General features: G+C 40.9%; 1 pseudogene; it reads right to left on the minus strand.

The window, feature by feature from the left end:
- Window positions 1–9540: 9540 nt before the first annotated feature.
- On the minus strand, window positions 9541–10781 carry LOC125537952 (BTB/POZ and MATH domain-containing protein 1 pseudogene; annotated as a pseudogene).
- Window positions 10782–12453: the final 1672 nt, after the last annotated feature.

The following is a 12453-nucleotide window of genomic DNA, read 5'->3' on the forward strand; positions in this document are numbered from 1 at the left end:
TGGGGGAGTACGTATTTCTCACCGACATTACATTCATGTTCACACACTCATTCTAGTTGTCGGTGCTCATAATTTTTCATTGTACTATCCATGCTAGTTTATTTTCTTTTCTAAGCCTTCTTCTTGTGTGTTTGAAAAACCTTAAGAAAAAACCAAAAAAATTAGTTGTAATTTTTAGCTAGTTTACTTTCCATGCTTCTAGTGGTAGTAATTAAAAGAAAACCCAAAAAGATTTCTCGTTCTTCTTTTACTTGTTGGGAGCTTTCTGTGTAAATAGTTTTATTTCATTTCTTTGGGGGTCGAGAGGAGAAGACCATGATGAAAATGTTGAGTGGCTCTCATATGCATTATTGTTGATTTAACCAAGAGCCCATATTACCTTGTCTTCTCCCTTGTATTAAATGCTTGCAGATTCCAGCTTAGTCCAATGCATGTGCACTATTATTATTATCCACACCGTTCGGTCGTGCAAGTGAAAGGCAATAATGACGATATATGATGGACCGATTGAGATGAGAGAAGCTGGTATGAACTCGACCTATCTTGTTATTGTAAATATGATTAGTTCATCGTTCCTGATTCAGCCTGTTATGAATGAAACATGTTTGCAATGACAAGTAGAGACTATAGTTGCTCATGCCATGCTTAATTAGCTAGGCGTTTATAATGGTTTACCTTGCGTGCCAACATGCTATTAAAATAGTTGTGATGTGGTGTGATAGGGTGGTATCCTCCTTTGAACGATTCGAGTGGCTTGACTTGGCACATGTTCACGCATGTAGTTGAAACAAAATCAACATAGCCTCCACGATATTTATGTTCATGGTGAATTATATCCTACTCATGCTTGCACTCAGTGTTGATTAATTTTAATGCATGTTCATGACTGTTGTCGCTCTCTAGTTGGTCACTTCCCAGTCTCTTTCTAGCCTTCACTTGTACTAAGCGGGAATACTGCTTGTGCATCCACTTCCATAAACCCCAAAGTTATTCCATATGAGTCCACCATACCTTCCTATAAGCGGTATCTACCTGTCGTTCCAAGTAAATTTGTATGTGCCAAACTCTAAATCTTCAAATGAAATTCTGTTTTGTATGCTCGAATAGCTCATGTATCAACTAGGGTTGTCTATATCTTCCATGCTAGGTGGGTTATTCTCAAGATGAGTGGACTCCACTCATCATTCACGAGAAAATGGCTGGTAACCGGGATGCCCAGTCCCATGCTCAAATCAAAATAATTACAAACAAAACTCCCCAGGGTTGTTGTTAGTTGGAGGCACCTGTTGTTTTTGACAAGCCATGGATTGATGTTTGTTGGTGGTGGGGGAGTATAAAGTTTACCATTCTGTTTGGGAACCGCCTATAATGTGTGTAGCATGGAAGATATCGAGATCTCTTGGCTGTTATGTTGACAATGAAAGTATGCCACTCAAAATATTATTTATCTCTATTTCAAAACTCGAGCTCTAGCACCTCTACAAATCTCCGCTTCCCTCTGAGAAGGGCTTATCTATTTACTTTTATGTTGAGTCATCATCCTCTTATTAAAAAGCACCAGTTGGAGAGCACCGCTGTCATGTGCATGCATTACTATTAATTTACATTGAGTATGAATGGATCTCTTTTACCATGAATTACAATGTCTAGTCAATCCTTGATCTTCAAAGGTGCTCTGCATTTATGTTTTGCGGTCTCAGAAAGGGCTAGCGAGATACCATCCTGTTATATCATATTATGATTGTTTTGAGAAAGTGTTGTCATCCAAGATTTATTATTATTGCTCGCTAGTTGATTATGCCATTGATATGAGTAAACATGAGACCTAAATGTTATTGTGAATATGGTTGGTTCATAATCTTTGCTGAAAAACTTGAATGCTGGCTTTACATATTTACAACAACAAGATCAAACAGAGTTTGTAATTTTTTTATTTATCACTTTCAGTTTGTCAACTGAATTGCTTGAGGACAAGAAAAGGTTTAATCTTGGGGGAGTTGATATGTCTCCAACATATCTACTTTTACAAACACTTTTGACCTTGTTTTGGACTCTAACTTGCATGATTTGAATGGAACTAACCCGGACTGACGCTGTTTTCAGCAGAATTGCCATGGTGTTATTTTTGTGCAGAAATAAAAGTTCTCGAAATGACCTGGAAATTTACGGAGACACATTTTGGAATCAATAAAAAATACTGGCGAAAGAATCAATACCAGGGGGCACACACCATATCCACGAGGGTGCAGGGCGCCCCCTGGGGAGCGCCCCCTGCCTCGTGGCCCCCCTGAGGGTCCACCGACGTCAACTCCAACTCTATATATTCATGTTCGAGGATAAAAAAAACAAAGAAAAGGATTCATCGCGTTTTATGATACGGAGCCACCATGTAGCGACCAGACCTCAAACGGTCCAATCTCTGTGCTCCGGTGTCATCCCTGGATCAGTAATGCTGACACCACACAGTACTTAAAGGATTTATAACAGAGTAGCAATCACACACTTATTACATCGAGTGTCTCAAAAGATAACTTATTACAATAAATATGGCTTAAGGCCATCTAATAACGATAACAGCGGAAGGCTTGGAAGATAGGTGAGTCCATCAACTCCAACGGCATCACTGAGTATAGAACCACGACCTAATGGCACCTTAATCGTCGTCTGAAAAGTCTGCAACATTAACGTTGCAGCCCGAAACGGGTCAGCACATGGAATATGCTGGCAATGTAACACATAGAGAGTAATGGAATAAAATAGGCTATTCTATATGCATATATGGCTGGTGGAAAGCTCTATGGTTACAGTTTTGTGTAAAGCCAATTTTTCCCTACTGCAAAGGAATAAATTTTATTTAACTATCATGGTAGTTGTTAAACATTGAGAATGGTTGACAGCATTCTCAATCCCAATTAAGCATCATCATTAAAACCCAACAATTAACTTTAGAGTAACATGATGAGATTCACATGATAATCCAGGTACTAGATACTCAAGATGTCCATAACCGGGGACACGACTAACCATGATTAGTTTATACACTCTGCAGAGGTTTGCGCACTTTTCCCCACAAGACTCGATCTCCTCCGTTGGTTTTCTCGCACTGCATGGTGTTTGAGAAACGGATGATCGAGACATAGTCTTTCAGAAGCGCTAGCACCTTACGAACGGGTAGACCGTACCAACCTACATCCCCTACATCTGCTAGTCTACCACTGTAAGAGTTCGCACAACTTAGTCAACTATGCTAGAGCCCATAGTAGCTTGTGGCTGCACACGGAAGTTTCTAGTATGAATAATCTCATGATCCCTTTGAGCCTCGGTGGCGGTCCAAAAGAAAACAGGCAATCGCTGGAATACCCAGGTGCCTCAATCCACCCAGATGTGTGTTTAGGTTGCCACCTTAAATAAACCATTAATTAACAAAGCTCACATTTGTCATGGATACACTCACCCGATCCACGTCTACTAGCATAGCATAGCAATAATAAGCAAACGTAGAGTAACTCCCAAAGGTTGGATAATAAACAGGTAATAGGTTCTACCTCAACTACTCCCCAAACCCACAATTTAATTAGATCCTAATCATGCAATGTGTGAGGATTGATCTAATGCAATAAAACTGGGTAGTAGGAGGTATGATCAAAGCGTTACTTGCCTTACTGATGATCCGGGAAACCTAGCAATTCGAAGTAGCAAGCGGCGCACTCCGGGTACTCTATCGCAAACAAACAAACATACAATAAGTACTCATGCACAGGTAAAACTCGGACAAGAGAACTAACCAGAAAATTCAACTTAAGAACTCCGGTTGGCAAAAAGAATCAAAACGAACGAAGCAACGAAAGACAAACGGCAAGAGAAACAAGCTTCGTTTACTATTCTGGGTCTAAGGCAATTTTTACAGTGGAAAAAACTTGTTTGAGTTGGTTAAACGGAAAGAGGGTTTCGAGACTAAACTCCAAGCACTTGAATCGCCTAATTCCGATAAACGAGCGAAAAGTTAAACTAGAACGAACATCGGATCAGAGATCGCGATCGAAAAAACCGCGGATTTAATCCAAGAAAAAGAAAAATGACGAACAGTTAATGAACGAACGTTCGTTAACAGAAACTAAACGAAAAACGCGTTCGTTAAAACGAATGGACGAACGGGCGCTTGCTAAATAAATAAACCGGAAAAAAACCAATCTATTTATTTTAAAAAAACGAAACTAGGGTTTTCAAAAAAAAACCAAATCGGTTTTTTTTCCAAAAACCGGCCGGCGACTACCTCGGCGGCGGAGGCTCTCCGGCGGGGCTCCGGCAGGGCGGCGGGGCGCGGCAAGCGGCGCGGCGGCAGCGGGCGGCGGCGACTCGGCGGCTTGCGACGGCGCGGGCAGTGGCAGGCGGCGCGGGGCGGCGACTCGGGGCTCCGGGAGGGGGGGGCGGGATGGCTATATAAAGGAGGGGGGTTGACTTGGGAGGGGGTCGGCGGCGCAGGGCGGCTCTGGCTCGGACTCCTCCTCGAGTCCGGCGGGGAAGGCGGCGGCGGCGGCTTGGGCCGGCCTGGCTCGGCTGGGCCCTTGGCCCAGTCGGGCGCGAGGGTTTTTTTAAACAATTTCGCTGCGCCTAAGAAAAAAATCTAGAAAAGAAATCTAAAATGCCAAAACAAATTTTCTCCGTCTAAATAAAATATTTAGAACAGGATGAACATTTTTTTGGCTCTAAATGCAATTTTTGAAAACGTGCAATTTTTCCTAAATTCGAATAAAATAGCAAATAAAACCAAGATAAATCTTATTTGATTTTTTTATTAAATCCTCAATATTTCTTTATTTTGGGAAAGTCATTTTATTCCCTCTCTCATATTTTTATAATAGAAATAATTGAAGATAAAATAAATAAAATCAAATGATCCTATCTTCAAAATTTGAGAAAAACTCAAATATGAAAATAACGAAATCCCCAACTCTCTCCGAGGGTCCTTGAGTTGCGTAGAATTTCTAGGATCAACCAGAAAAGCAATAAAATATGATATGCAATGATGATCTAATGTATAACATTCCAAATTGAAAATTTGTGATGTTACACACCACTAAGCCCTAATCTCTCTCGGGAGGGCTGATCTGGAGTCCGTTCGGGGCTCCGGAGAGGGGAATCCGTCGCCATCGTCATCATCAACCTTCCTTCATCACCAATTCCGTGATGCTCACCGTCGTGCGTGAGTAATTCCATTTTAGGCTTGCTCGACGGTGATGGGTTGGATGAGATTTATCATGTAATCGAGTTAGTTTTGTTAGGGTTTGATCCCTAGTATCCATTATGTTCTAAGATTGATGTTGCTATGACTTTGCTATGCTTAATGCTTGTCACTAGGGCCCGAGTGCCATGATTTCAGATCTAAACCTATTATGTGTCCATGAATATGTGTGAGTTCTTGATCCTATTTTGCAAGTCAATAGTCACCTACTATGTGTTATGATCCGGTAACCCCGAAGTGACAATAATCGGGACCACTCTCGGTGATGACCATAGTTTGAGGAGTTCATGTATTCACTAAGTGTTAATGCTTTGGTCTGGTACTCTATTAAAAGGAGGCCTTAATATCCCTTAGTTTCCAATAGGACCCCGCTGCCACGGGAGGGTAGGACAAAAGATGTCATGCAAGTTCTTTTCCATAAGCACGTATGACTATATTCAGAATACATGCCTACATTACATTGATGAACTGGAGCTAGTTCTGTGTCACCCTATGTTATAACTGTTGCATGAGGAATCACATCCGACATAATTATCCATCACTGATCCATTGCCTACAAGCTTTTCACATATTGATCTTTGTTTAGTTACTTTTCTGTTGCCAGTGTTACAATTTCTACAAAAACCAATACTGTTACTTTTGCCATAGTTACCGTTACTTCCATATTACTTTGCTACTAAATACTTTGTTGCAGATATTAAGTCTTTCAGGTGCGATTGAATTGACAACTCAACTATTAATACTTGAGAATATTCTTTGGCTCCCCTTGTGTCGAATCAATAAATTTGGGTTGAATACTCTACCCTCAAAAACTATTGCGATCCCCTATACTTATGGGTTATCAACGTGCTGTGCTGCCCCTACTGTCACTGAGAAAGGACACTGCAAGATTGAACCCAAAGCTAAGCACTTCTCCCATTACAAGAAAAACCAATCTAGTTGGCCAAACCAAACCGATAGTTCGAAGAGAATTACAAAGATATCAAATCATGGATAAAAGAATTCAGAGGAGATTTAAATAATACTCATAGATAAGCTGATCATAAATCCACAATTCATCGGATCTTGGCAAACACACCGCAAAAGAGTATTACATCGAATAGATCTCCAAGAACATCGAGGAGAACATGGTATTGAGAATCAAAGAGAGAGAAGAAGCCATCTAGCTACTAGCTATGGACCCGTAGGTCTGGGGTAAACAACTCACGCTTCATCGGAAGGGCAATAGAGTTGATGTAGAGACCCTCCGTGATCGAATCCCCCTTCGACAGGATGCGGAAAAGGCCCCTAGATGGGATCTCACGGGTACATAAGGTTGCGGCGGCGGATAAGTGTTTTTGTGGATGCCTTTGTTGGTCTGGGGATATATGGGAATATATAGGCACATAAATTAGGTCAAGGGGTGCACGAGGGGCCCACAAGGGTGGGGGGCATGCCCTACCCCCCTGGGCGCGCCCTCCGTCCTTGTGGCCACCTCGTGGCTCTTTTGACTTTATCTCCAAGTCTCCTGGTTGTCTTCTGGTCCAAGAAAAATCATCGCGAAGGTTTTATTCCGTTTGGTATTCCTGTTCTGCGAAACTCAAAAACAAGGAAAAAACATGAACTAGCACTGGGCTCTAGGTTAATAGATTAGTCCCAAAAATAATATAAAATAGCATATTAATGCATATAAAACATCCAAAATAGATAATATAATAGCATGGAATAATAAAAAATTATAGATACGTTGGATACGTATCAATAGACTTGGGATTTCTTTGCAACCCAATAAGCTATTTGACATTGCACATAGCAAACAACAAGGATCTAGTCATTTGGAGATTTGGACTACTGAGGGAAATGGTGAGGCAATTAAATGCATGCCAAATGACAAGTCACCAGGTCCTGATGATTTCAATGGTTTATTCATAAAGAAATGATGGCATGTTGTAAAGAGCAGTTGTATAAATTTTGCAACGACTTTCAGGATGAAACTTTGAACGTGTGACCTATTAGTACTGCATATATTTCTGTCATTCCTATAATGAATACTTCAGAGCCCCCTGCTTACTACATGTTATTCCATGGTAAGCATGACAATTAAAGTACTCACCAAACTATTGATAAATAGGGTTTAGAAATATATCACTCCTATAATCAGCAGAAATCAGTGTGGATTCATCAAGAATAGAAATATACAAGACTGCCTTTCATGTGCATATGAATACCTAAAGAATACTATAAATATAATAAAGATACTATTATCTTTAAGATACAATTTGAAAATGAATTTCATAAAGTGGAGCACGTTTTTATCATATGTATGTTACAACATCTAGGTTTTGGTCATAAGAGGATTAAATCAGCATTTCCTCTACCCCCGTCATCATCAATGTGATTGCTAGTAAGAAAATCACATGTAATAGAGGGGTTAGATAGGGAGACCCAATCTCTCCATTGCTATTTTGTTTTGGTTGTTGAGCTACTTTGGATTGTGATTAATGAGGCATGGCACAATGATGGAATAAAACTACCTATTGATGATATTTTGGTCTGGGATATCCTATTGTCCAATATGCCGATCCCATGCTATTGGACAGGCTCAAGGATATCTTGCATAGATTCTCTAAATCTACTGGTCTTATGGTTAATTACAATAGATCCCCTTTTGTTCTTATCAACTCTCTTAGGATAGGGCTACAAAACGAGCTCAACACCTGGGTTGCAAAATGAGAGTATGCCATTCACCTATTTAGGGTTTCCTATGGGCATCTACATGCGTAGAGTTGATGATCTATAACCATAGTTACCAAATTGGAGAAGAGGTACTCTAGCATTGCTTCTAGCTATGACGTGTTGGCAAATTAGTGCATTGGAAAACAGTTATATCTGCTCTGCCTATATATGCAATGTTCTCTATCAAAGTGACATTTACTATCACTAGCCATTTTGAAAAATATGGAGGATCTTTATTATGGTATGGCAAGAATATAAACAAACAAGGAAAATGGATGGTTAAATGGGATAATGTTTTATTACCCAAGGTTGCTAGTGGATTAGGTGTATTGGATCTAAGGTGGTAGAACAGAGCTTTGCTGATGAAAAAAGTTTTCAAACTTTCCAACCATCATAATACTCCCTATGTGTAAATCGTATGGAAAGATGTACTATAAAAATGGCTTTGTCCCAACGACCTCATCCAATGTGGGGTCATTCTGGTTGAAGGACTAGTTCAACCTTTTAAACAATTTCAAACAATTAATTGCATGCAAAACTCATAGTGGTGATGCGTCATTGTTATGGAATGATTATTGGCATGACGATACTCTTCAAGATAATTTCTCACAACTTCATTATTTTGCCAAGAATGAAGATATTATTTTTGTTTATGCAAAAAATTATAGAAGATGACAATATATGTGATATGTTCCACTTGCCTCCTCTACTATTGCTCTTTAGCAATGTGAGGCATTGGATGATATTCTCAATGTAGGTGCTTTGAATGGTAGTATTGATTTTGGAGCTTCTACAGTGTGGGTATAGATATTCCAACAAAAAGGTTATAATGAAATCAACTGGGAATCCTCCTAATTCCATGACACCTTTTAGATAGATTTGGAAATCATGTGGCCTTTCAATATAGAAATTCCATCATCCTCAATGGGGTTCCTGGTATGAAAATCACACGTAAGAGATGGGTCAGACAGGGAGACCCAGCCTCTCTATTGCTATGTGTTTTGGCTATTGAATTGCTTCAGATTATGATTAATGAGGCATGGCATGATGATGAAACAAAACTACCTATTGATGAATGTTTTGGTCTGGGTTATCCTATTGTCCATTATTCTGACCTACTTCAATCAGACAATATCAAAGACATCTTGCATAGATTCTTTGAATCTACCAGTCTTATGGTTAATTACAACAAATTCTCTCTTGCTCCTATCAACATCTCTGATGATACAGCTGTGGAAGTAGTTCAACACCTAGGTTGCAAAAAAGAGAGTATGGCATGCACCTATTTAGGATACTAACTGGTAGTGCTTTGATAAATTCAAGGAGCACACAAATAGACAATGTATAACAATAAACAAATTGTTTAGTTTGAAGACCATAGTATTTTAGAGAACACTAGCAAGCTAGCAGAGATTAACGTTCATGTATAAGATGAGCTATGAGATAGAAGATATAATTAAGGTGATGCATATCATCACATACATAGATCATTTTGCAAAAGCCCGCTCTTGGCAGAAATATCATGGGAAACTAAATTGGAAGCCAAATGTTCATTAGCTATATAGTTAATCAAGGATGAACATGCTAAATTTTGCGGGACTTAGTTGCCCTCTCAAAAATATCAGCTATGATAGAAGGACAGGATCTTTTGAGTTTAGCATACCCTTCACTTGCCACCACATCTTGTACTCTATCTGGAGAAGTGATAAACTCAAGGCAAGCATTTTTGAGTTGGTTGCAATGATAACAGTTGGCTAGATCTAAAGTAGTAGTGACGTTCTGAACATTAAGATTCTTGCAAAGGATGCTCTCACATATCACCTTCATCCTCTCCATGGCATACCTATCTGCGGCCATGACCAAGTGCTTGACCATTTCTTCACCATTATCTCCATAAAGATGTCCCATGGAAGGTAATGAATCTGTGTAGATGAAGTGAAGCAATGCACTGAAAATAGCAGGCTGTATACCTTCTATGTTCATGGTCCGCCTTGTCTGTCGCCCATCGGCCCAAAGAGAGCCGCTTTGAAGACCGGTGACCGCATTGCAAGCACAATCTTGTGTGCATGGAAACTCTCCCCTCTAACCTCGAATGTGATATCTGTTTCCTCCCCTGCCTTAAGTAATTCTCCAAGATTATTAGATAGGTTCGAGGGAGGCACTTGAATGTCAATGGAAGTCGTCGTTACTGCCACCTTAGATTCTGCCAGAACTGTGATAGAACATTCAATCATAAGGCTGTCATCCTGTAGGTACAAGGATGGTTGTAGGAAGTCTTTGCCTACATAGGGTGGCGGATGAGAGCGAAACACTATCGGCATCTTTTGGGAGAGCAGCACCAATGGCGGCAGCTTGTTGGCTTTGGTCGACCAACCTGATCTCGAAGGACGCCCTCACCTCGGAGTTGGTGCTCGCAAAATCTAGGGAAATGTACGCATAGTCCCCAATTTTCATCTCCATCTCCCCGTCGGGGTAGTACTCAATGCGCCAAAAGTATCCGCCGACATCGAAGGCGGCGGACGACAAGTACCTACCAACGCCGATGCCCCTTTGAAGGTTGTAGCTAGAAATCTTGAAAGTGTGCATTCCTCGGACCACGGAAGGGGTGCACAATGATGCCGACGCCCTCATTCTAGGCCTTTGGGGCTCCTCCGAGATTGGAGTTTGTGCAAAGAAATTCATGGGGGTGGTTTCTGGATGGGGAGAACTGTTCTCAGGCCATCAAAGTAGGGGAGGTAGGTCCTAATTGGCTAGGGAGGGGTTGATGGTGATGTTAGCACGCATGGGGAAGGAGGTACGATGGCACTACTCGTGAGGGAAAGGACGCGCGGCTATGGAGTATGCCTACTCTGGTCCAACCCTACCCCTATTTAGGGCTCTCGAGTACTAACGGTCGGTTCACAATCAAAACACGCTTTATCTGTGAATTAATGTTATGTGTTATCCCGAAATGCGCTTTAGTTGTCAATCAATGTCATCCCAAAATAAACTTTACACCCAATGTCCAGAAGGCCAAAATGCACTTTAGTCTCAACTGTCAGATTTGAGGTCACACATGCCTTAGCCATGAATCAATGTTATGTGTTATCTGAAAACACGCTTTAGACACGAATCAATGTTATCCAAAAATAACTTTACTCCCAATGGTCATATTCTCAGTCAAAACATGCTTTAGCCATGAATTAATGTTATGTGTTATCCAAAAACGCATTTTAGCTACAAATCAATGTTATCCCAAAATGCACTTTAGTCCCATCGGTCAAAACGCGCTTTAGTCCCAACGGTTATTTTTGTTGCCTAAACGTGCTTTACCATTGTCTCGAAAGTGGTGGTTATGTGTCAAACAAAGCAAGACTGGTGGTTTACTGGTAATCTAACCTTGTGATTGTTTCTTGTAATTCACTCGCGTGGATTTGGAGTTAGTGGTCGTTTGCGAGCAATGTTAAATTTCCAAAGTTTCCCAATAGTCTATTTTAAGTGGGAAGTACGATAATGGAGTCACTTCTTATATGCAAAGATAGAAAAATTCACGTGGGTTGTTGGATCTCGAATGGATGGCCTGTTGGAAATATGCCCTAGAGGCAATAATAAATTGGTTATTATTATATTTCCTTGTTCATGATAATCGTTTATTATCCATGCTATAATTGTATTGATAGGAAACTCAGATACATGTGTGGATACATAGACAACACCATGTCCCTAGTGAGCCTCTAGTTGACTAGCTCGTTGATCAATAGATGGTTACGGTTTCCTGACCATGGACATTGGATGTCGTTGATAACGGGATCACATCATTAGGAGAATGATGTGATGGACAAGACCCAATCCTAAGCCTAGCACAAAGATCGTGTAGTTCGTATGCTAAAGCTTTTCTAATGTCAAGTTTCATTTCCTTAGACCATGAGATTGTGCAACTCCCGGATACCGTAGGAATGCTTTGGGTGTATCAAACGTCACAACGTAACTGGGTGACTATAAAGGTGCATTACAGGTATCTCCGAAAGTGTCTGTTGGGTTGGCACGAATCGAGACTGGGATTTGTCACTCCGTGTAAGCGGAGAGGTATCTCTGGGCCCACTCGGTAGGACATCATCATATGCGCAATGTGACCAAGGAGTTGATCACGGGATGATGTGTTACGGAACGAGTAAAGAGACTTGCCGGTAACGAGATTGAACAAGGTATAAGGATACCGACGATCGAATCTCGGGCAAGTAACATACCGATAGACAAAGGGAATTGTATACGGGATTGATTAAGTCCTTGACATCGTGGTTCATCCGATGAGATCATCGTGGAACATGTGGGAGCCATCATGGGTATCCAGATCCCGCTGTTGGTTATTGACCAGAGAACGTCTCGGTCATGTCTGCATGTCTCCCGAACCCGTAGGGTCTACACACTTAAGGTTCGGTGACGCTGGGGTTGTAGAGATATTAGTATGCGGTAACCCGAAAGTTGTTCGGAGTCCCGGATGAGATCCCGGACGTCAC

The sequence above is a fragment of the Triticum urartu genome, chromosome 1A, assembly GCF_056163025.1.
Source record: "Triticum urartu cultivar PI428250 chromosome 1A, HENAU_Tu73, whole genome shotgun sequence".
Classification (NCBI taxonomy): Eukaryota; Viridiplantae; Streptophyta; class Magnoliopsida; order Poales; family Poaceae; genus Triticum; species Triticum urartu.